The sequence below is a fragment of the Neofelis nebulosa genome, chromosome X (assembly GCF_028018385.1).
Source record: "Neofelis nebulosa isolate mNeoNeb1 chromosome X, mNeoNeb1.pri, whole genome shotgun sequence".
In the NCBI taxonomy this organism is placed as follows: Eukaryota; Metazoa; Chordata; class Mammalia; order Carnivora; family Felidae; genus Neofelis; species Neofelis nebulosa.
Genome location: NC_080800.1, coordinates 5,461,828 through 5,485,561, shown reverse-complemented (window position 1 = coordinate 5,485,561; position 23,734 = coordinate 5,461,828). Strand labels below are relative to the sequence as shown.

General features: G+C 42.8%; 1 long non-coding RNA gene across 7 annotated transcripts in view; it reads right to left on the bottom strand.

The window, feature by feature from the left end:
• The window catches only part of LOC131503113 (uncharacterized), a 545,963-nt gene that overhangs the window by 336,890 nt on the left and 185,339 nt on the right, over positions 1 to 23,734 (bottom strand). The window contains exon 1 of one of the 7 annotated variants that reach the window (XR_009257330.1): positions 14,427 to 14,495. The exons of the other annotated variants lie outside the window; for them this stretch is intronic. This is a non-coding gene — a long non-coding RNA (uncharacterized LOC131503113). Of the gene's footprint in view, positions 1 to 14,426; positions 14,496 to 23,734 lie in introns of those variants that run through there. 7 annotated transcript variants of the gene reach the window in all.

Genomic DNA, 23,734 nt, shown 5'->3' with positions numbered 1-23,734 from the left:
TTCTCCACCTGATACAATATGCTCACAAAGTTATGTTCACTACACAGCACACACAGAATACTAACTACTTAGGGATGTCTGCTCTGTATCATGTGTCATACATTTAAAAAAATCATTGCAGAAAAATGAATATGTGAGTGCAATGCAACTCATTCATCCAGCAAATCTTTATTGAGCCTTCCATATATTAGCCTGGTATTATGCCAGTGATCAAAACAGATCAATTTGTTCTCACTGAGAAGTGGTTTCAGTGTGAAGATATAAACAAAACTGTCTACCGTACGTGACACAGAACAGATCAGAGGAAGAGCTAGAGGATGTCGGCAGTGTGAAGGCATAATGACCTTGTACAGTCATGGAGGAAAGATGGGAAGATGAGAAGGCTGGGCTGGGACAGGTTTAAGGGGGCACTCAGGTTTTCTTTACCTATTTTCATAATGTTTGACCTGGGGAATGCTGCATTACGCTTTGATTAAAAACTAACAGTGGAATGGGGCGCCTGGGTGGCGCAGTCGGTTAAGCGTCCGACTTCAGCCAGGTCACGATCTCGCGGTCCGTGAGTTCGAGCCCCGCATCAGGCTCTGGGCTGATGGCTCGGAGCCTGGAGCCTGTTTCCGATTCTGTGTCTCCCTCTCTCTCTGCCCCTCCCCCGTTCATGCTCTGTCTCTCTCTGTCCCAAAAATAAATAAAAAACATTAAAAAAAAAAAAAATTTTAAAAAAAAACTAACAGTGGAAAAAAGGAAATTAGATTTCTCCACTGACACAAAATACAAAATGAAACATATATAAATAATATTAGCTGCAAAGAATGCCCATGTATTCGTCTGCTCCGAAGGTTATGTATTTTGGACTCTCCTTGGCTTTGTGGAGCAATGAACAATTCTTTGACACTTGGTATTTTCCATCCTTGAGGTCTTGTCTGTCGTGCATATGGTCGAGGGTTAATAATGGAAAACAGAACAGGTGTGTATTCTTTCTCCTTGAGCCCATGATGCCCTCCCCACAAAAGGCTGAACCCCCACTCCTCCTCATCTCCAGTTTGGAACCAGTAGACAGGAGCTGCTGTTGCCCAAATGAGACAGCATGGTTTTGGAACCAGAGTCCAAAACCAGAGTCAGCCTTATTTAAGCAATAATGCAGGTGCATGATAAAAATACTTAGGAAAAATAAGCCCAAGGGCAGGGTCAATTTTTCTCCTCTTCCTCTTCCTCCTTTTTCTTTTCTGTCACCATAAGAGAAAAGATACAAACTCATGCCAGATTGACAAGACAGTGTTGGAAGGAGCGAGCCGATGAGGAGCCCACTCAGTTGACAAAAGAGGCCGCTGCCTTCTGACTCCCTGAGACCAGGGCAAGGGGGACAAGTGACAGAACCCCCATGTGAATCCAGGAATACTAGGGCAGAGGGGACACATGCTCACATGCTGGGGGCCGGGGACAAGGATCTGTAGGTCAGGTAGAGCTGTCCAGTATGCTCTAGGGGCAACAGAGAAGAAATGGCATATACAGGCAAAGACAAAGGCTGACTGTCCACCTTGTCTCCCGCAGACTCTGACAAAGCAAGAGCAGCCGAAACTCCAATTCCCGCAAATGATGTAGATTTTCACTGAGACAGAGGAAGCCGGTATGAATAGTCCGATGCTGTGTGTGTGTGAGGTGGCACCGAATATCCTACTGCATCTCAGTGTAGGGCCAACGAGTGGCTGGGGATTGGAGACAAGAGAGGGATAAGCCAATGAGTAGAATGATGTCTTGCTTCAGCGCTATGACTATAAACAGCCTCAGATTTCAGATATCTCCTTGAAGAGGACAAAGAGAACAGGAAATGATTTAATTGGCTCGAAGTGAATGAGTTTACCTAGAATTTTGCTACAGGCTAATTGCCTGCCATCTGGCAAAATGAGGACTCAAATTTAGCTTACACAGCCTCACACACACACACACACACAAAAAATAGAAAAATATTTTTATACGGCTGGGAATTTGATCTAAAATACCAGACCCACTCACTCTTTTAAGGCCTTGGTCATATTACTGCTAATAATGGTAATCATATCACCAGCATTAGGAAGAAGAGAAAAGCTAAAGAAATACTGGAGTCCTGGTTTTGATTAAAACAAGCAAAGCATCTGGTTAATTCGCAAAAGTGCTTACAAATTACCGAACAGGGCTTCCAGGAAGGGAAGGACGTTGGTAACGAGCTATGTGCTCTTACACTCCAGTCGACTTGGCCTGGCATCGTTTTCCACAACATGCAATTGCGTTGACCTGCCAAGGAGCCCCTGCAGCAACAACTAACGGAAGTAGAGGGAGGGGTTACTGTAAAAGAGCCATTAGAAAGCTCCTCCCCCTCCTCTCTCAGGTTCTTTTCTTATTCTTTAACCACACAGGTTAAGTAGAGGAACAGAGATACTAGAACGAGGTTAGTCAGGGTCAGATGCTGTTAGGATCGAGGGTTTCTTTGACATTGAGAAATGGAAGGAAACTTGGGGCGCCTGGGTGGCGCAGTCGGTTAAGCGTCCGACTTCAGCCAGGTCACGATCTCGCGGTCCGTGGGTTCGAGCCCCGCGTCAGGCTCTGGGTTGATGGCTCAGAGCCTGGAGCCTGTTTCCGATTCTGTGTCTCCCTCTCTCTCTGCCCCTCCCCCGTTCGTGCTCTGTCTCTCTCTGTCCCAAAAATAAATAAAAAATGTTGACAAAAAAAAAAATTAAAAAAAAAAAAAAAAGAAATGGAAGGAAACTTGCATTGACCTTTTTCTCTTTCAATTTCTTTTTCAATCGGTTTTCTTCCCCCTTCCTTTCCTATATCAAACAGAAAGCCTTAGTCTACTCTAGCATTCTTGCCTCTATTTCAGAGCTTGGCACAGGAACTAATTCAGCCCACTGCCTGTTTTGGAAACACAGCTCTATTAGAACACAGCCTCATCCATTTATTTGCATACTGTCTATGTCCGCTTTCACACTACAGTGGCAGAGCTTAGTGACTGCACCAGAGACCATATAACGTCATAAGTCATTTTTGCAAACCTCAACATATTTACCCTGTGGTCTTTTACAGAAAAACTTTGCCAACCTCTGGTCTCGACTGCAGTATGGGCTGACCTAAATTGAAGGGCGTTCTACGAAACTGCTGAGCAGTACCCTCAAAACTGACAAGGACATCCAACATAAGAGAAGTCTGAAAACCTGTCCCAGTCTAGAGGACTTCAAGGACTCATGGCACCTAAATGCAAAGTGCTATCTTGGAACAGAAAAGGGCATTAGGTAAAAAAGTAGGAAAATCTAGAAAAAGTTTGGACTTCAGTCAATAACGTATCAGTTTTGGTTTATCAGTGGTGACCCATGTACTGTATTCATGTAAGGTATCAACAGTAGCCATGGGGGCACCTGGCCGGCTCAGATGGTGGAGCATGCAAGTCTTGATCTCGGGGTTATGAGTTCAAGCCCCACACTGGGTACAGAGATTACTTAAAATCTTAAAAAAAAAAAAAAAAAAAAAGTCATGAAATGAAGAACTCTGAATTATTTTGTAATGTGTCATTTAGATCTAAGGAGATCTAAATTATTTATTTATGCATTTAATAAACCCATCTTTAGCAGTATCTCTAATGATGGAAAGATCTTGTGTTAGTAACGATGTTTTTCAAACTCCTAGGCGACGAGTACATTGCACGAGCCCCCTCGGCTTCTTTAGCTAGAAGAAGGGAGGATGTGCCCAATTATCTATCAGGTCCCCGCCAACTGTTTTCCCGTGGGTTGACACAGAAGTTCGCATTAAAAGTTTCACCTTGGTTTGTTTGTCTTTATAAGACTTGAAGTCTTCCAGGATGAGCGCCTGCTGGGTGAGTCAACCTAACCATGAACCACAGCACGTGTCTCTGAGGTGAACTTCATTCCGTGTACACAGTCCATGTACACTGTGAAAATTTTAACTCCCTACATGGTGCTGAGAAATGCCTAATGGGGCTGAGGGAAATCAGGGCAAAGACCTTCTGATAGAAAGCAAGGGTTACTCTGCTGTTGTAGAGCAACATGAAGTCAATGGCATAAAATCCAATGAGGGCCTTTCACAGAGAATCAATTCTATTAACAGAGGCTTTGGGTGATGTAGAGGCCGAGGAAAAGTCCAGTCTTCACGCGGCCTAACCACACCAACTATAATTAGAGCCATATTATTGCATACAGAAGCCACTCGCCACGTGGGCCTATTTAGCACTTAGAAGTGTGGTACTTGCAAACTGAGAGGTGCTGTAAATGTAAAATACATCCTGATATCACAGAATAAATATGAAAACATGGAATATAAAGGATCTCATTGTGCATTTTATAACAATTGTGTGTAGAACTTAGAGCATTTTAGATATACTGTGTTCAATGAAATATGTCACATTACGTTTGTGACATTTTACAATTACACAGCCACCTCCAATTTTGGCCTATATTGAAATTCTGTTAGTCAAACATGATTTAGAAGAAGCGGAGAAATTTTCATGAACCGTTTCTTTTTCAAAGACTTCCAAGTGTAACATAGGAAATTTTACAGGACACCAAGCATTCGTCTACAGATGTTAGGGTAGGGCACCTGGGGGGCTCAGTCAGTTGGCCATCAGACTCTGGATTTTGGGTTAGATCATCATCTTGTGGTTCACGAGATCGAGTACCTCGCCGGGCTCTGTGCTGACAGCATAGAGCCTGTTTGGGATTCTCTCTCTCCCTCTCTCTCTGCCCCTCCCCCACTTGTGCTCGCGCACACGCTCGCTCTCTCAAAATAAATAAACAAACATGTTTTGAAAATAAAAAATAAATGGTAGGGTAATACAGATAATCTTTACATGACATTCTAAAGATTCCACAAAGATGTGGAAAAAACAAAGACTAAAACCACTGTTCACTTAAAAGGAAGCCAGCACTGTTTGCAACACCATTTTTCTAGGAATCCCCATCTTTACACCGTGCTACACCAAACACGTGTGCAGCCTCCTGCAAGGGAATGCTATCCTCACCCTGGAGTGAACATCAACCTTGCGTTGCAGACTAGTGCACTTTCCCAACCGGTAACCGTACAGCCAGGTACAGTCTTACAACCCTAAGACTTCCCCCAAAGTGTAGGTAGCATAGGTCCCTGAAGCTAAGAGCCTGCAATAGACCAAGGCCTGACCCCGAGAGGGAACATTCTAGGCTTTCTGCAGGTAAATATAATGAGCTTCACCGTGGTGATCAACCAGCCTGTGACCCCACACAACACTGCTGGGCGGCTACACTGGGCGGCTACACTGTCCTCAGTCACCCCCAGGACACCCACACCTTCCCGTGCTCAGCGTCCGCGCTGAACTTCACAACTCACACACCTGCTAGGCACAACGATGGAGCTGGCATCTATCTGGCCACAAACATGTGGTCTCCATGTGAAAAATGGCAGAGCGACCATGAAAATGAGATACTTTACCAATCTGTTATTATGATATATTCCAAAGAACAAGCTTGAGCATTGTGCCTTTCCAGTGAAACTCGTGATGTTGAGCTCTCAACTCTTCACTGTAAGACTGACGAGTTGCAGGAGTTGGGGGAGTTGGCCATTTTACCAATTGTAAAGAAGTTAGTTAGTTATTCTTGGCTCCCATATTTATTTACTCCAGCAAATAATGAGAAAAAATGCTGCTCAGATGAAACATTTGGCCTGTGCAGAGTTATGACTTGTCTGTCTTCTGTATGTTTTTATAGTATGTTTTCACTTACATAATGGTTCCAATTATCTGCTAAGTGCCAAGGTCACACAAAGTTCATATTTTGGAAATACCTGTATAAATAGCGTGCTGTGAAATGACTTTCTTTTTCTTGGGATGGGGAATTGTGGGCAGAGAGGGGCTGATTCATGCTCCTACTGCATCATTTTATCAAATGAACTAGAGCATTAGCTTCAAGTGACCGACCTCAAGCTATGCCTCAGAGTCTTAATTGCTGAGAGAGATGAACACCTGAGAAAAGACAGGTTAAAAGATTAATCCTAAAGATACCAAAGAATTCAGAGCACAGTAAACCTAATCCTGAATATGGCACTGACATCGTTTTACCATACTCTGTGGACAAGGGGCATACTTGACTGTTGGTATCACGTATATGCCAACAACCAGCCATATTTCCCATGCTTCCCTTTTTGGTCTATATCACGAACGCACTGTCTCCTGCAGACACAAGAGTTTCATTATTACTCGGTGGCTTACATGGTCAACCACCCGGTTCCACCATTTCTGACATCCCAACATGTTTTGTTTTTTTTTTTCCTAGTAATTTGACTACACAGCTCCTTCACCGGAAAATCTATTTCAAATGCACTTTTTAAACAATTACCTTTTGTTCCTTAATACCCTCCTCACAGCCCCTGGGCCATCTGAAGGCTCTGGAGATACCACTCGTTGAAGAAACCACCATTCACACGTGGGAAGATTCGATGGAACCAGGTTTTGCAGGGTGCCAAGGTGAATTAATATGCTAAAGACCATTATTCCGAGAGCAGAGAATGCCACTCAAAATGCCATTCAGACCCTAGCTTTCCACCTGTGTCTATTTAGAAGTCACATCTCAGAGGAGAAGCAGGGTGGAAAACCTCCGTGGGTAGAACCCTAGTTGAATCATCACGGGAACCACTCCCCGGAAGAACCAGTATTGATATTCTCTCCTCCACTTTCTATAACACACAGCCTTGTGAACACAGCTCACAACTCTGTACTGTACACTTCAAAATCGCTGAGAGAGTTGATGCCAAAACTCTTAGTACAGTACGGAAAAGGAATGACAGGACAGGGTGGAGGTGTTAGCTGATGCTATAATTACTGGACAGCAACACGTAAGTGCATGCAATCGACGATGCTGCACACTGTGAACACACAATGCTGTATGTCGATTAGATCTCAGGAAAGCTGGGGAAGAGTATTACGAAGTGCTCCCCAACCCCAGACCTTGACTCATTCATTCTGCTGCCTGCACTGGCTCTTTCAGATCTCCTCTTTCCTTTAGGTCCTGTGAAGGCTCAATTATCTGTCTCCAAGCAGTGTGTCCTTGCTCTGGATTACAACGTATTCAGAACACCCCTGATCTGGCAAGTGTTACATGCCATCTGTATCGCCATTTCTTTTGTGATGTGCACACACACTGCATCTCTGTCCCCACGCGTTCTCCTTAAGACCAGAAAATGCGTTCTATCGGTATTTTATCACCCCCGCCCAGGAACATGCAAAGCAAGATGCCCAATTCAGCTCAACAGGAAAACCATAGGGACCACGTACTGCAAATGGAGTTTCAGAGGTTAGTGACATGACTATGCCTTTCCACTCCTTCACAACCCTCATGGATGACCACCAGGGCTCCATCTACCAGAATCTCAGAAATGCACAAGTCCTTCTCTTGTAGCTCCACATTCAGTGCCTTCAATGACACTGGTTATGTTTCTTCCGCCATTTGGTATGTGTCCCTACTTACCACGTTTATGGCTCTGATGAGTCACGTCTACAACACACCCTGTAATGTAGACCCCTGAGAGCTTAACTCTAATACTACAGGACCTATACACCATACACTCTTGATGTCTCAAGAAGCATCTGCAGCTACCCCACTGTCTATTCCTAAATTTCTCTCTGCAGGACAGAGATGTTCCTCTCTTCCCTGGATATTCATCCCAGAAAAATACACGAGGAATTTTCAGGAAACATGAGGTAAGCATTAAAACTTTTTTCTCAAGGTGACTAAACATAAACATAATAATCATGCTTTGAGAAAGATTTGAAAATACATAGCGACATTTTACCTTTAAGTTCAATTTTGCTCCTAATTAGCTGTGAGATTAAATCTAGAGCAAATAACTCTGTAAGCACCTGAGTAGACATTTTTACTTGATTTCAAGAGTTTGAAGTAAACCAATTTTGGTCTCTGGTGATTAGGGTAAGGGCACTGAAATTCGTGCCTGCTCCTTTTGTGTTTCTAGAAAATGATCCGTTTATAACATGTGCTGATAAAATCCTATATCCAGATAGAATAATTATGTGGTTATCCAGGGTTGCTTAAGAAAACAGTTAGGTTGTTTTAATACACATGTTAATAACTATATTAGTTAAGAATGGTGGACGTATTATATTTCCTTATGAACTAAAAATAATTCTCTAAGATTTCGCGCAAAGATATGTATCGGGCTCTTGAAGTAAAAATTCTTAATTTCGAATTATTGTAATCTGGCACTTTTGCAGAATCACAGTAATGTATTTTAATAAAGTAGAAACCCTAAAGGTTTTGTAGTAACAAATAATTCCAAAATTAGTGAGGACATTCTACATGACGGCAGCTCACATGTATTAAAAATTATCCTTTCTGAAATGTCCTTATGCTTTTGTGATTCATGTGCCCAACGACACTGCTCCTGCTTTTGTGCATTCGAATGAGAGATACAGCAAATTATATCACAAAAGCAATCACATTACCACAATTACATTGTACACGGAACAAAAGTATTTTGACTAGGGAAGAAAAATAAGGTATCAGGGGTGTGTCACTGAGGCAAATAATTCAGCTGGTACCTCTGTCCACTCATCCTTGACTTCTCTGCAATCCTCACACTCCCCCAATTCCTTCTTGGTGTTCAATTCAATCCCCCCCTTGCTACGATCAGCCTGGGACTGCAAGGGAGGGAAACACATGTCCTGCCTCAGCCATGAGTCTCATTGGAAGAAGGACCTATAGGTATAGACGAGGCTTTCATCGGAGGAGGGCCTCAGCGGCCAGAAGCTCCAGGGCACGCGACATCTGTACCACAGTCCACGACAAGGAAGGAAGGCGGCCCCCCTGCCCTTGAGAGCAATCAGTTCAGGAATATCATGCCAGCCTCCAGCCAAATGAGAGTAAGGGACTTGTGGAGGTGGTCTGAGGGAAGTGTCTTGGGTGTTCCTCACATGTGAAGGACCACACCGCCTTCCGCCTCTCCGACTGTACAAGCAGGAAGTTTTCAAGTGCTGCCCACGCTCTCGCTCCACCACGCACGCAAGGAGTGACTTCAAGAGTTTCCTCAACGAAAGTCCACGCTTTAAGGCATCTTGCAAAGAAACATTATCTTTTTCTGAGAACTACAAAACACCAAGACCAAATGAGTGGCAATTAGAAAATAACCGTATGTTTTCACCCCTATGTGAATCCTGAGAAACTTAACAGAAGACCATGGGGGAGGGGAAGGAAAAAAAAAAGTTAGAGAGGGAGGGAGCCAAATCGTAAGAGACTCTTGAAATCTGAGAACAGTCTGAGGGTTGATGGGGGGGTGGGAGGGAAGGAGGGTGGGTGATGGGTATTGAGGAGGGCACCTGTTGCGATGAGCACTGGGTGTGTATGGAAACCAATTTGACAATAAATTTCATACTAAAAAATATATATATCCTAACGAGGATTCCTTTCATTCTTAATATGCTGCTCCGAGAGTGAGTTGCCAGCCGAACAGCTGAAGCCCTGGTATCGACACAGAACTGAATTCGTAATTCAGGCCCTCCCCCAGCCTTTCATGGGCTCAAACACATCTCCCAAGTGTGAGCCCCGCACGCCACAATTTCAGATCCTGTCTGTGATATCCAGAGGGCTGAAGTGAATTAGCAATGGGGTGTTTCCTTGTAGGGTTCTCTGGTGTTGAGACATTAAGATTTGTATTGATATATCAAAAAAATTTTTTTTACGTTTATTTATTTTTGAGAGAGACAAAGTGTACATGGGAGGGGTAGAGAGCGAGGGAGAGAGAATCCCAAACAGGCTCTACACTGACATTTCGATGCGCGGCTCGAACTCACAAAGTGTGAGATCATGACCTGAGCTGAAATCAAGGGTTGGATGCTTAACTGCCTGAGCCACGCACGTGCCCCGATATATCAAGAAATTTTGATAAATTTTCTCATTGTTAGATCATCAATAAGGTCTTGATTTCTTAGGTTTCCACTTAGCAATGTAGTCGACATAAATAAGTAAGTAGTTTTCCTATCGTGTGCTAACCTAAACCGTAAGTATCTCAAACGCTAATTAGACCCTTTGGGATTTTCATCTGAGTTCTTTTTTTGGTCACACCACATTCGAATTGCCCTTGTTAGTCTTCTCTCTATTTTGAGTGATCTTGGTGAGAACAGGAATTATTGCCTTCTTCCAACATAGCACTGAGTCTTGGTGAGAACAGGAATTACTGCTTTCTTCCAACACAGCACTGAGTTATGTCTTCTAATTTAAACACAATGACTTAATTACTTTGTTCAACTCTGTTCTCTGTTCTCTCTAGATACAGGGCAATGTGAAGGTGCCTGAAGGCCAATACAGAGTAAGACTGGGGTCAAATGTGTGAGTCTCCTCATCTATTAGGACCACATTAACTGTAAAGAAGTGGAACCCCACCCCAAAGCTTACTTGTAACCTGTCAGTTCATTTCCATGGGCACAATTACAAGATTGGAATCCCTTGATTTGATTGGGTTTCCCTTGAAAAGGCCCTCCCCGTTATTTTGTTCTTACCTCTGGTATTTCAACGCACATTTTTCCTCTCATAGTGCTGACCTTTCTGTGTGCGTGCATTTTCTCACGCTGGACTGTTGTGCCCAACACCTAAATCAATTATAGCGGCATGAACCTCTGAGCATGAAATGACTTCTTGGAGCTACATTTCTCTCAGCCACCAGAAGAAATCCAGCCTCAAAAATGAGCTGCCACCAAGCAAAGCATTTTAAAAGGTTGAGGTATTTGACAAACACTACACGAAAACGTTCAATTAAAATTGGTCAAGTAACTGTAACAGAAAAATAGAAACTGTGGATTGCTAAATTAGATTAGTCCATAGACTCCTGGGCCATTACACCCTCTAGGGTGTCCTTGACAATGTTCTAAAACATCAAGTTTCACAATAAGGCAGAAATTTCCTGAAAATGGTCTTGACAGAGTATCAGAAGAGAAACTTCCTGACTTCAAAGGGCAAAAATCTGTCTTCTATTATTTGACATGATTTATAATCTCCTCCCCCACCTACTCTGTATCTTTATATAGCTAGTTTGTAGACAGTAGCTACACAGGGCAATTCCATTCTTATTTAAACGAGTTAACATTAAAAGAGTATGCTTATCTTGATAAGCACCAAAAAATATACAGAATTGCTGAATCATTATAGAGTACACCTGAAGTAATATAACACCGTATGCTAATTCTACTCCAATAAAAATATAAAGTAAAAACTAACAGAAAAAAAATAAAAACATTATGATCTATCAGAAGTTTTTAAATTAAAAAAAAAAATAAATTTCTCAGTCACCCTGGCCACATATCCATGGTCAAAACCCACATGTGGCTAGTGGCTACCATAGTGGACCGCACAGATAGAAAGTATCTCAATCATCACAGAAAGTTCTACTGAACAGAACTGCTACACAGGATGTTATCATATGTGAGGCTCATTCTCAAGCCTTGAGTTTCTGTTCTGTGGGGTGAGCCTTGGCTTGTCATCTAACAAAGCCAGTGACCATGTTTGTGCTGAGTGCAAATCCCCATCCGTCTATCAGAGCCAGGCAACGTCCTTCTTCAGTTGCACATCATTCAGGTTTCCTCTCACTCACTCAATACCCACATGCCCCTCCAACTAGCACATCAGGCCCTTGAAGATGTTTCCAAGCCCTGTGCCTCCAACATTAGTCTCCCTTCCTCATCCCACACTTTCTGGGGTTCAAGCCTGATGAGACTGCTCACTGCTTCCCTACGTTTGAATCCCTGAATCCTTGTCCTGCTTGACCAACAGAAACTTTGCCTCCTACACTCTGTCTCTCTCTCAGCTTTTCACTCTGACCGGAGGATTTGTTTCTCGGGAGCCAGGGAGAGCTTTCCCCTGAATGGGAACCCCTGAATCACTGCATAATTTCATTTTAGAACATGCCTCTTATTCCCCCTTGCATCTCAAAGGTTAGTAGACATGCCTCATAGGTCCAATTTCCTTAGGGCTTCTTGATGTCTGTGTGTCTCATGCTTCAGCATCTTTCTATGCCTGACACGTATTAGGCATTTGATCAGTGCATTTGGAATCAGATTCAATTGGAAGACCGAGATAACTCTTTGGAAACTTGTTTTGGTCTGCACAGAGTAAGCACAATAATTAAAACACACGTGCTTCACTGTACTGATCTGAAATGTTAACTTCATGTTCTCCTACAATTTCCACAGGACGACACTTACAGAAGGAGGAATTTTAAAAAGGTGCCTCCTATTATAATAATAATTATACTATTATAATTTTATAATTGGATGCCGTTCTGTCCTGATATGACGGATAGTATGGTATGTCGGAGTGCCCACTTTTTAACATCTCCCAATAAAGCGCTGCTTGTCGAACTCGAGAATGCCTTGGTGTAAGGCTGATCGCGCTTTCTCTGCACGTCTGTTTCTCTCTTGCTATTTCCGTCTGTGCACACGCATCACACACGGCAGGAGCACACACACAGGCATGCCTTTCTCCTTCTCTGTCTGCTGTCTGTGCATCTCCGCTCTCCAGCTGATGCAGCCTCCTTCTGTCTTGTTCTCACGCTTATACCATGGTCCTTGTTTTAGACGGCTCCTACTCTCCTCCGCTAATCCTCTTATTCTCGGGGCAGTTGCTTGCGCTGGCTGCCCGCCGCGTTTGATCCTGTCCCTTCATCTTCTGCTCTGATTCTCTCGCGTCTCTGAAGGCCCGTCCCGTCCCGCCGTGTCTTCTGTGAGCACAGTGCAGCCTCAGCACGCGGCCCCACACAGCCCAGGCGGAGCCCCCGCTCAGGGAATTGTGTCCTTCTTGAGACATGCACCCGGGCTGTACATATGTGGGGAACACTGAACCCTTCTCTGCTGTTCCAGAGGTTAGATTTCAGCTGTAGGGGGTGGGGGGACAAGAGCAAAGGTACACCCAGGTATGAATTCTGGAGGAGCCCCAGCATTCCAGCATAAAATTCTGGGAACTCTGAGAAGGGCAAGAGATAAACCCCACGGAACCAGAGTGTGGCACTTTGAAACCTCAGGGTTAGTACGGTTGTTGAGACTTTCCGGGGTGCCTGCTGGTTTCGTCATTCTTACCCATATTTAAACAAAGTATATTGAGTTCTAACATACTTGACGACGATGAAAATGACTGATCCACATGTGGTCTAAACAGCTCTGCACCTCTGATGTTTAAGGCAGTGTGTGACAGAACTCACAGTGACTCACAACAGTGATACCCATTGATAAAAAGCATCCTTCCTACTATGCGAAGTAAGTTTTTCTTTGAATTCAAGCTGAGACACCCTTGCAAAGGAACACATGAATTAACTGATTGCGAGAATGATCTCTGGGCTGTAAACTGCCTTTGCCCTGCTCCAAGAGACACAGACCCTGAGAACAGACACAAGCACAGTCTGCTTTTAGCAATGTTGCAATCACCCCTGTGGAGTTACACAACCTAACAGAAGACAGCCATTGTAGAGGCCTTTACTTTTGATGCATCTTGTAGTAAAGAAACGTAGGACACAATCCATAGGAATCGTCTGCTAACTTCTCAGCAGGAAGCCCCCAAATACATTTATAATGACATGGCAGAATGACACAGTTTCCTTCCTCGATGGATGTCCCCATTGTGTTTGGGTAGCCAGGTTTCCAAAAGAAGAAAATAATTGATACATCTGCCTTCAAGACCCCAGGTGGGGACAACAGCTTTTAGCATATACACACAAGTTTTTATTCTACAGGGACATGTTTTGAAAACAAATTTTGTGGGACAGATCGCTTATTAAGGCTGTTTTGTTGGTGGAGGGAAAGAGACACAGCCAGCAAATCTGGTAAGTAAAGCTAATGATTGCTCTATAAATAGGTCTTGACCTCGTCACAAGGCCACTCACCCTGCACGTAAGGATGGCTGAGACGTAACAGATATTAACATGTTTCTGTCTCTCAAAAACAAATAAACATTCAAAAAAAAAAAAAAAAAAGATCTGCTTAACTCAAAGTCCACCAATTGAAATGCTAATCTCATTCAAAAATACGCTCAGAGAAACATGCAGAATAATTTTTGACTACCTATCCAGGCACCATGGCCCAGCCAATAAAATTAACTCTTACAACATCCCCAGTTGGTATTCTCTTTTGAGATTTAGACCAGTAAGACGTCTCCTCAATATTTACCTCCACCAAGTTTCAAAGATATCCCAAGGTCCCTATTTCCAGAGAGAATGAATAACCTTTCTCTTCAGACCACGTTCCTTCCACTACTCAATCACTCAATGCATGTCCATGGGTTATGCAAACCACAAGCCTGAGACACATTCCTGGGGACCCCCCTCACCAGCCTCTTCCCAACACCGAATTACAAAGTATCATTTTGTCTGGTCAATTTGAACTGCAAATCATGGGTCAGTGCCATCCAATCCTCACCCAACGGCACCCTCTCACAGGCAGGCTTCCATCGTCTCCCGGCTACGTTCCCGTGCCGACTGCGGACTGCTCGGTCACTCTCTTCTCCCTTGTTCTTGAGGAATGGCCACAATTCTCACTTCTTCCCAGAAAGCCATGCAGCAGACTTCCTCCTTTCTGTTCTCTCCACATTTATCATGTGCTTCCTCTCCCTGGTAATGCCCCGACCCACCCCATCCTGTAAATTCCAACTGCAGAACCAGTCTCTCAGCTCCCCAACCTTCCCAGCACCTCATCCTTCAGGAGTGCCCCCTGGGGAACTCACACCAACTTGGCCCACGCTCTGTTCCCCCCAGGCCTGAGGGAAAAACATCAATCCATCAGGGATACGTCTCCTGTACCCCCGAACCAGACGGGTCTTCCAACAGAATGTGTCACATTTTCAATGATGTATCTTCTGTGATTATTTGGTATCTGACTATCCACGAACCTGCAGATTCCTTAAGTAGAGGGGTTTTATGGAGGTGGGACTTGAGTTTCATTCAAATAGTAAATACACTGAAAATGTTTGCTTACGGAGTGATTTTTGTTTTTTGTGGTTTTCATCTCATTAAAAAAATTTTTCCCCTGAGGGGCACTGTAACCAAGAATAACACTTTTCCATTCTGTCACTAATTTTTAAAAAACTTTTTAAGTGCTTATTCATTTTTCAGAGACAGAAACAGACCATGAGTGGGGGAAGGGCAGAGAGAGGGACACAAAGATTCCGAAGCAGGCTCCAGGCTCTTAGCTGTCAGCACAGACAGCTGACAGCTCAGAGCCCAACGCAGGGCTCAGACTCATGAACTGTGAGATCATGACCTAGGCCGAAGTTGGACACTTAACCGAATGAGCCACCCAGGCGCCCCATGTCACTGACTTTCTTAAAGTTTATTTTATTTATTGAGAGAGAGAGACAGAGAGAGAGACAGAGAGAGAGAGAGAGACAGAGACAGAGAGAGAGAGACAGAGAGTGAGAGAGAAAACCCCAGGCAGGTTCTGCACCACCTGATGTGGGGGCTCGAAATTACAAACCATGAGATCATGACCTGAGCCAAAATCAAGAGTCAGATGCTTAACTGACTAAGCCACCCAGGTGTCCCATCACTGATTTTTTATTCCTCCTGTGTCACCATTTCCACAAACAAAATTGAACACGGATTTGAGAGAAGGGGGAATTTGCTGTGTTTTCACAATGAGTAGGAAAAAAAAATCCTTTCATTCATATGAACGTAGGCCTTCCATGTCTAACCCAGGCATTTTGCTAACTCCTACTATTGTACCTTCCTCGGTAATTCTAAGTGGCTATTGTGTCGCCCCTGCCACCCCTTTCCTGATAAAGAGATCAGGATGACTAGCAAAAAGCAATTATTCAATGCCCATAACAATTCGAATATATGAGAAGTGTCATTTAAAGATTCAGTCAATGAGGGGCCCCTGGCGGGCTCCGTCACTGCAGCACAAACTGCTGATGCAGGGTTGTGAGTTCAAGCCCCATGTTGGGTGTAGAGATTACTTAAAAAAATAACATTTTAGAGACTCAGTCAAGGATTCAGTGTTACGCACTCAAGCATAACTTGGAGATTGTCTACACTTTCTTTTAAACAGCAACGACAAAAAAAAAAAACAACAATAAGATAGCTCATGAGCCCATTTTCATCTTTTCCAACACTTTCCCTACACATATCTCCATGACGGGGCTTCAATGCTGACTTCTAAATGAGTCGACCGCTTCATCAGACTCACCTTTAGAACTTTGGCAGGAATATGCTTTCAAAATGAGAAAATACCATATAAGGAATTTGTCTGTGGCGTCCTCAGAGCATCAGACTCTCTCCTCCACCAGCCTGTTCTCTCTTTATGGGGTTTTCTACAAACTCAGCAGCATTTCGGTTGCAGAACAAGCAACTGGGACTGTCACAACAGCTCACTTCCATTTCGCTTGGCAGAGTGGGCCATATTCCCAAGGCTGCCTGGTGCTCCCTAACGCTAGGTATTGTGTAAGACACCTGCCACCACATACATGTACACGAGGCAAAGGTAGGAGCAGTTACATACTAAAATACAATTAGTACATCTAATAATCAGTACATCTTTATAGTTAGAAATTCTTTATAGCAAAGACTTCTTGAAAAACCATACCCAAGCACATGCATACCGGCACTGAACACATCCTTCAGATCGGAATAAAACCGAAGTATGGCCAACACAATTACACAATACCTTGTGATTTAAATTTTTAGAGATTTAACCCTCATCAGCCACTTTTAGGTAGAAAATGATACTGGTAACGTGCTTCCCACACAACATAGTAATCTGAAAAAACAGTTGTGCATAGTTTAATACAACTTTCCATTTACAGTGCTACCTATGTTAACACTATTTCTGTCCCTTCAAGTATTGTTGAAGGGTTAACCATTACAGGGGAAAACCATGACACCCAGTGGCCAAAGACTTTCAATGCTACGTAAATGTCTCTGTCCTCTGTGCTTTATCAAAGTCATAACTTTATCTACCTTAGCCAGGTGTCAATTTATTTACTGAATAAAATGCATAAACTGAAATAGGTAATGTGTTCGTGAATGATTTTGTATTTTCCAAACATGCATGAAAACTACCCTATTAAACTGGAAAATCATGAAAGCTAACGCTATATAGTTTGTGTGTTGATATATGGTACCTGCGTCAACATAACTCTGGATATAGCTCTTAAATACCCATTTACAAAGAACCTCCTAATCTCCATTCACGATTAGAACTCTTGCTCTGGCACACTTCCCACCCCCCACCCCCCGCCCCACTGAGAAAACCCTCAGAGAAAGATGAAATGAATTGCTAACTTGATGAACCAATAATGGAGGTGAACCTTATGTATATATTAAGCAGAGTACTGCATAATAAAGAGGGAGCCTTTATGATGAGTGAATTTATTCGTACTTTCATTGCTTCCTTTCCCTACTCAATTTCATTTATTGGTATTTTTCTTCCTTGATTGTTTACTTTTGTAAACTTAGGGAGATATGTAGTAGCAGTTAAGATAAAAGTTCTAATCAGGCTCCAATCTTTTCATATAATTGATATGTAACTTTCAGCCAAGTTCCCTAAGCTCCTGAAACTTTACTGTCTTTATCTGAAATATGGGATTAATTTTTTTTATTTAAAATATGGTAAAAATAGTACTCATCATGATGAGCAGTGAGTAACATACAGAATTGTTGAATCACAGCATTGTACACCTGAAACTAAGAGGATACTGTGTGTAAACTGTACTGGAGTTAACATAAAAGTCTTCAAAAATATGGTAAAATATGTCTCCCCTCTGTTGCAAAGATTACCTAACTCACGGATACATAACTATATAGCCTGTCAGCACAGGGTTTGCAGTTTGGTTTTTACTCGGTATTTACAGTTATTATTACCATACAACTTAATTTCTATCCAGTGGATAGACTCTCCATCTACTGAATAAAATTAGGGGAACTCTAGAAGTATCATTTCCCGAGTGTACCTTTCATTAATTTCTTCTCTTTCCATTTCAGAGCCCTTCTCCTGGAGATACGGCTGAAATGGCGACTCTGCGTGCCTTGAGTAAGGATATTTGAACATGTTTATTGTCTTCGTTCTTTAACTTATCTGGGCATGCTTCGTTCTTTAACTTATCCGGGCATCACTGAAAGTGAACAACAATTCCGAAATGTCAGTGGTCTTCTGGGCCAGAAAAACTGCCTTTAGTGACCTTGTCAACTTCAATCTTGGAACTGTTTTCAGCGAGTCTTTACGGCCCAGGAGGCCATGAAACAAATGCATTAATTAAAAAAAAAAAAACTATTTTCTTCTAGAATACATTTTCTTACTTTGAAGTCCATCAATTTTTTCTTTGGTTTCTCCTTTGAAAACTGAGTAGGCAATATAGCCCACTATCCCATTTTCCTGAGCTTTGTTTTTGCCACCCTGTAAGACAGGATGTTCACGTTACTAAAGGTGGAGGTGTGGCACATCTTCCAAAGGACTGAACCCTGTCTCTCCCTGAACAACATGCAATACACACGGGGTGGCCACAGAAAACACAAGTGTTAATGAACTGTCAGTGATGCTCAAAGAAGTTAGACCAAATGGATCTCAGGGATGAGGGCAGCAGCTGGCCATTCTGAAAGAGGCCTTCAACCACCTCCATTTTGACCTCTAACTTCCTAATTAAAAACTTCTTTCCAGCTTATCTCTTAAATCAGGCAAAAGATCCTGAGAGCAAAGCACTGCCTCATGGAAACCGAAACTACCCCCTCAAGCAATAAGGACTGCCCTGAGCCAGCAAGACCGCAAGACCCCAAGACAGTGATGGACCTGTCAGTGCCCACAGTGATGGACCTGACCTCACTGCCCACAGTGATGCACCTGACCTTCACTGCCCACCTGCAGGCACCCACTGACCTTGTCCCACATTTTCCTTATAGAAACTTGGAAGTATTGTCAGCACTTTGGGGACAGTCTTTGAGATGTTAGCCTGCTGTCTTCCCAGTGTTGTCGTCACTGAAATAACTTTCTTGTTCCACCTCCCCTCTCTCTCTGCCTTAGGATCTGGTCAGTGGCAAGCGGCTGAACTTGTCTGTTGGGATCCCTGGGGGCTAGGTGCTCTTGTACCTCTGTGCCTCAGCTATGCTTCTATGCTCCATACAGAAGGGATGACCTATGTGCAGCAAATCCTGAGAAGAAGTCACCTGTGTCACCACACTGAGTGCTCCTTCTCAACCACAAGCTGTTTCAGGGACTTTGTTTATTTTGAGAGAGAAACAGCACAAGTGGGGGAGGGGCAGAGAGAGAGAGAAAGAGAGACGGAGGGAGGGAGGGAGGGAAGGAGGGAGAGGGAGAGAATCCCACTGCACTGGCAGTGCAGAGCCCAATGCCAGGCTCGAACCCACGGAGCTGTGAGATCATGACCCGAGCCAAAACCAAGAGTCATATGCTTAACCAACTGAGCCACGGAGGCGTCCCTGTTTCAGGGACTTTTGAACCACACTGGGAGGTCAGGAATGGAAGCCTTTGCTAAGAAATGGAAGTAACTCCTAAATTTTTGTTTACTGTATAGTGCCACATGTAAATAAAACTAGGCAGGGGGTTAGTGTTCTGAAACATCAACTTTCTTTTTATATACCATGTACCCTCAGTATCTGTCCAGGGAAAAACAAGCGTCAGATACTTTGAGAGAGGTGAAGTGGAACAGTAGTAATTAAAGAGCCAAAGACAGATCAATCAAGAGTGGACTCCACAGTTTATCATGTCTTCATAAGCGACTTAAACACAGCTGCTGTGTGGCTGTGATACTGTCATTTACAATTAGAAATATATATTTGGTCTCTGTCCATGGTCCCTGGCACAACACAGCTGCTAACACTCTTGCAACTTCCTCTCTAAGAGCAAAAAGGCATCTTGGTTACAGAACTTAACTTTGTTTAAGTTCCTGAAATAGCTCCAGGGGTACAAAGGCGAAATGAATGCTCCTGTTATTTGTGACAAGCCCCTTTCAACTGCACCTCAGTTCCTATGAATGAGGCGACCTTTTGGAAGGCACGTAAGGATGGGGGCAGCTTAGCAGGAGGAAGCAACCGTGTGCTGAGAGGGTGGGAACGTTCAGTCCCAACTGTGACTCCCGGGGAGGGGAGAGGGGCTCAGATCCACTCCATCACTAATGACCAATGACTTAATCAATCTTGTCCATTGAGTAAAACTTCCATCCAAATCCTGAATTACAGGGTCTGGGGATCTTTGGGTTGATGAACATTGTTGGTGCTACGATGCCATGCCATACGAAGCCCCAGCCACTCCCCACATGCCTCAACCTACTTACCTCCTGCGTCTGACTGCTCCTGAGTATATCCTGTTATAATAAACCAGTGATCCAGTAAATAAAATGTCTTCCTGAATTCTGTGAGCTGCTCTAGCAAATTAATGAAAACTTAGGAGGGGGAATCTTTGATTTATAGACAGATGGCCATTAACACAGGTGGCAATCTGGATGTCAGATTAGCATCTGAAGGGTGGGGAAGGGCTGACTTGTGGGACACAATTTACCCTGTGGACCTGACCCAATCTCCAGGTGGACTGGGCCACACTGGGTGGAACTGTAGGATACTCAACTGGTGTCACAGGATTGCCCAGTATGTGGAGAACCCACACACATTTGGAGTGCAAAGTGTCCTCTAAGTAGCAAATATGCAGAAAAACAGAAAGAGGATCTTTCCTTACAGAGAAAAAAATAATTTTAAGATGTTTATTTCATAATTTATGTAATTGTTAATAGCCATAACTCATTTTTATGACATCACAAATAAATATTTAGCTTTTTTTCCTAACCAAGCCCATCAGTCCCTTTGTGGTAAATTTTAAAAAAAGTTTGTGAGGATGACATTCATTTAAATTTATAAAATGAGTTGTTATTACTTATACAAGAGAGACACTCTTTCCTTGCATTGGTTATAATTAACTCTGGTTATGTTTCAACCTCACCTTTCCTCTCCCATAGCAACGGTAGCCTTCCAGGCGAGAGCATCTTTGGTTTTCTAATAACAAGGTCAGTTGGTACGTTCATGACTGTTTGGGGGCTTGGCAGATTCATTTCTGTGTTCTAAAGAAATCTCTGTCACACTGCGTCACTCCATAATTTAAGGCTGCTACAATTATTGCAAAGATTTCTCAGTGTCTGTGTGACATTTCTCTTGGCCAGTGGCTTTTAGGGGTTTCACAATCTCTTTCTTGCTTTTATACATATAGATGTAATTCTGCTATTTAAAGTGGTGTCCTACCTCACTCAATGCCTAGAGCATGCCTGTTTAATTCACATTTCTATGGTGATTAATCTGTGTACACTATACTGTAGTTTTAAAGTTGAACCTAGCTTTGTAGGATGCAGAAAGGTGCTAAATATGTGTGATAGATGAGATATTAATTTTTTTAAGTAAACTCTACACCCAATGTGGGGTCGCACACATGACTCCCAGATCAAGAGTCACGTGCTCTAAGGACTGAGCCAGCCCAGTGCAACTGAGATGCTATCTTAACAAGTTTATGCAAATGTAACAATATTTAACCTATCTAGCAAATGGCTCATATTCTTTGGGCCATCAATTCCTTTGAAAATGAAAGCTATGCGCTCTCTTAATAAATAATAACACACACAGGTAGTCACATAAACATATACACCTGTACGCATGTGTGAGTGTGCACACACACACACACACACACACAATAATTTAGAGTGTGCCTAGGTGCAGTCCAGAGATGCATCTCACTTTGTTCGACTATGTCACATTTAAAAAGAAGTGTATGCCCTTAATTGTATATATTGGATGCAGTTGCATTCTGTATACTTATAATACTGTTATGCATGGATCTTGCTTAAAGTCAAGCAAATGGATTTATGTACACATACACAATTTGCTCCTATACATATAAATATATAGAAATATAGAACTACAGGTATGTAAATATAAATACATAAGTATAACAGGGCAACTTATTTTTATACATAATTTATATACGTATAGTATATGGAACAATTTAAAGACTGCATATTTATTTAACGAATTATTTTTATTTTAACATACAATAATGATGTTGTAATCAGAAATTAAAATTTATATGTCAAATTCTATGACGTGTGAGATTTTGTTCAAAATCATCTATTCTAGGGTGGGGGGAATGGCTAGGAGTTCCAATGATGCCAAACTGGCCATGAATTCATCACGGTGGCAGCAGAGAATTGGTAGGTCAAGCTGGTTTTATTCCTGTCTCCCAGGAAGCCTTCACCTCCATGAATCCTGTCCCCAATTCCAGAGACCAACACCATAGGCAGATAAGCCACTGGCTTCTTCCACATCCCTGCCTTGTATGACTTTACAAAAAGCACAAACGCACAGGTGCATGTCCCCTCATTTACACAGTAAATAGAGCATGCACACGGATATGCAACTTCCTTTTTTCCACATGACATCGTGTCACGGACAATGTTTCTTCTCCTGACACTGTAGTGGGATTCTCATCGCCAGAGTACACAAACTTTACCTAATCCTTTCTCTACTGAGACAGGCTTAGGTTGTGGGGAATCCTTCACTCTTACCATGTCAATCATAAATGAAATTGTACAAATGCCCTATTGCACACACACACAAGCATAACTGTAGAAATTCCAAAAATGAAATGGCTTGGCCAAGAATCACGATCAAATCGTCAACATACTTAATATTGGTAGAGAGTGCCATATAGTTCTCCTCGGGAGTTGTGCCAGTCTGTACTTACACCAGGACTGTGGGAGAGTTATTTGCAATAATGTAAATTAACAGAACTCTGTTAAATGTACTAGAATTAAAAATTTTAAAAAAGAAAGTCATTTGCGGTATCTGAATTCTGCAGATACTCTGCTCCACTTCCTGGGGCTGGAAGCCACATGTCATCTGATGACGTCATCCTCTGGGATGTTCCCTGCTGAAGCAATTCCTTCCCTGACACGTTCTCCAGGAGGGGCGAGTAGGGTGCATGCGCCCCTAGAGAGCGTGGCCTGTCATCTTCTCTACCCCTGCCCTACCCCTGCAGGGGCACCTCATGTTCTCCCCTTCCAGCTCCGGCTTACCTCCTTCCTCTCACCTGTGCTGTATCCTTTGCCTAACCAGGAGGAGGCTCTCGCAGGCCTGTTACATAAGTGGTGAAGAAATAGTTGAGGTCTCTATGGGTTACATAATCTCTACGTCAATTTTTTTAATGTTTTTATTTTATTTTTGAGAGACAGAGAGACAGAGAGAATGAATGGGGGAGGGGCAGAGAGAGAGCGGGAGACACAGAATACAAAACAGGCTCCAGGCTCTGAGCTGTCAGCACAGACCCCGACATGGGGGCTTGAACTCATGGACTGAGAGATCGTGACCTGAACCGAAGGCGGACGCCCAACCGACTGAGCAACCCAGGAGCCCCGCTAGATCAATTTAAAAATGCAAAAAAATTAAAAAAATAATAACTGGCAAGGAAGAAATAAAAAGTACATATAAAAATAACTATAACATAGTCAAATTCAGGAAAAAAAGCAGTTAAAAATGATCCAAAATTAGCATTTCTCAAATTTTGGATGCAACAGGAATGAAACTAGTATCTTTTTTTTTTTTTTTTTTTTTTTTTTTTTTGGCTTTAGTGCCTACGGAAACTTCATTATAACCAAACAGGCTTTTAGAGCAATTTTGTTTAAAAAAAGCATACAACATAAAATGAATATACTAACCAAGAGAGAAAATACATATATCCAGCATAAATTAATATATA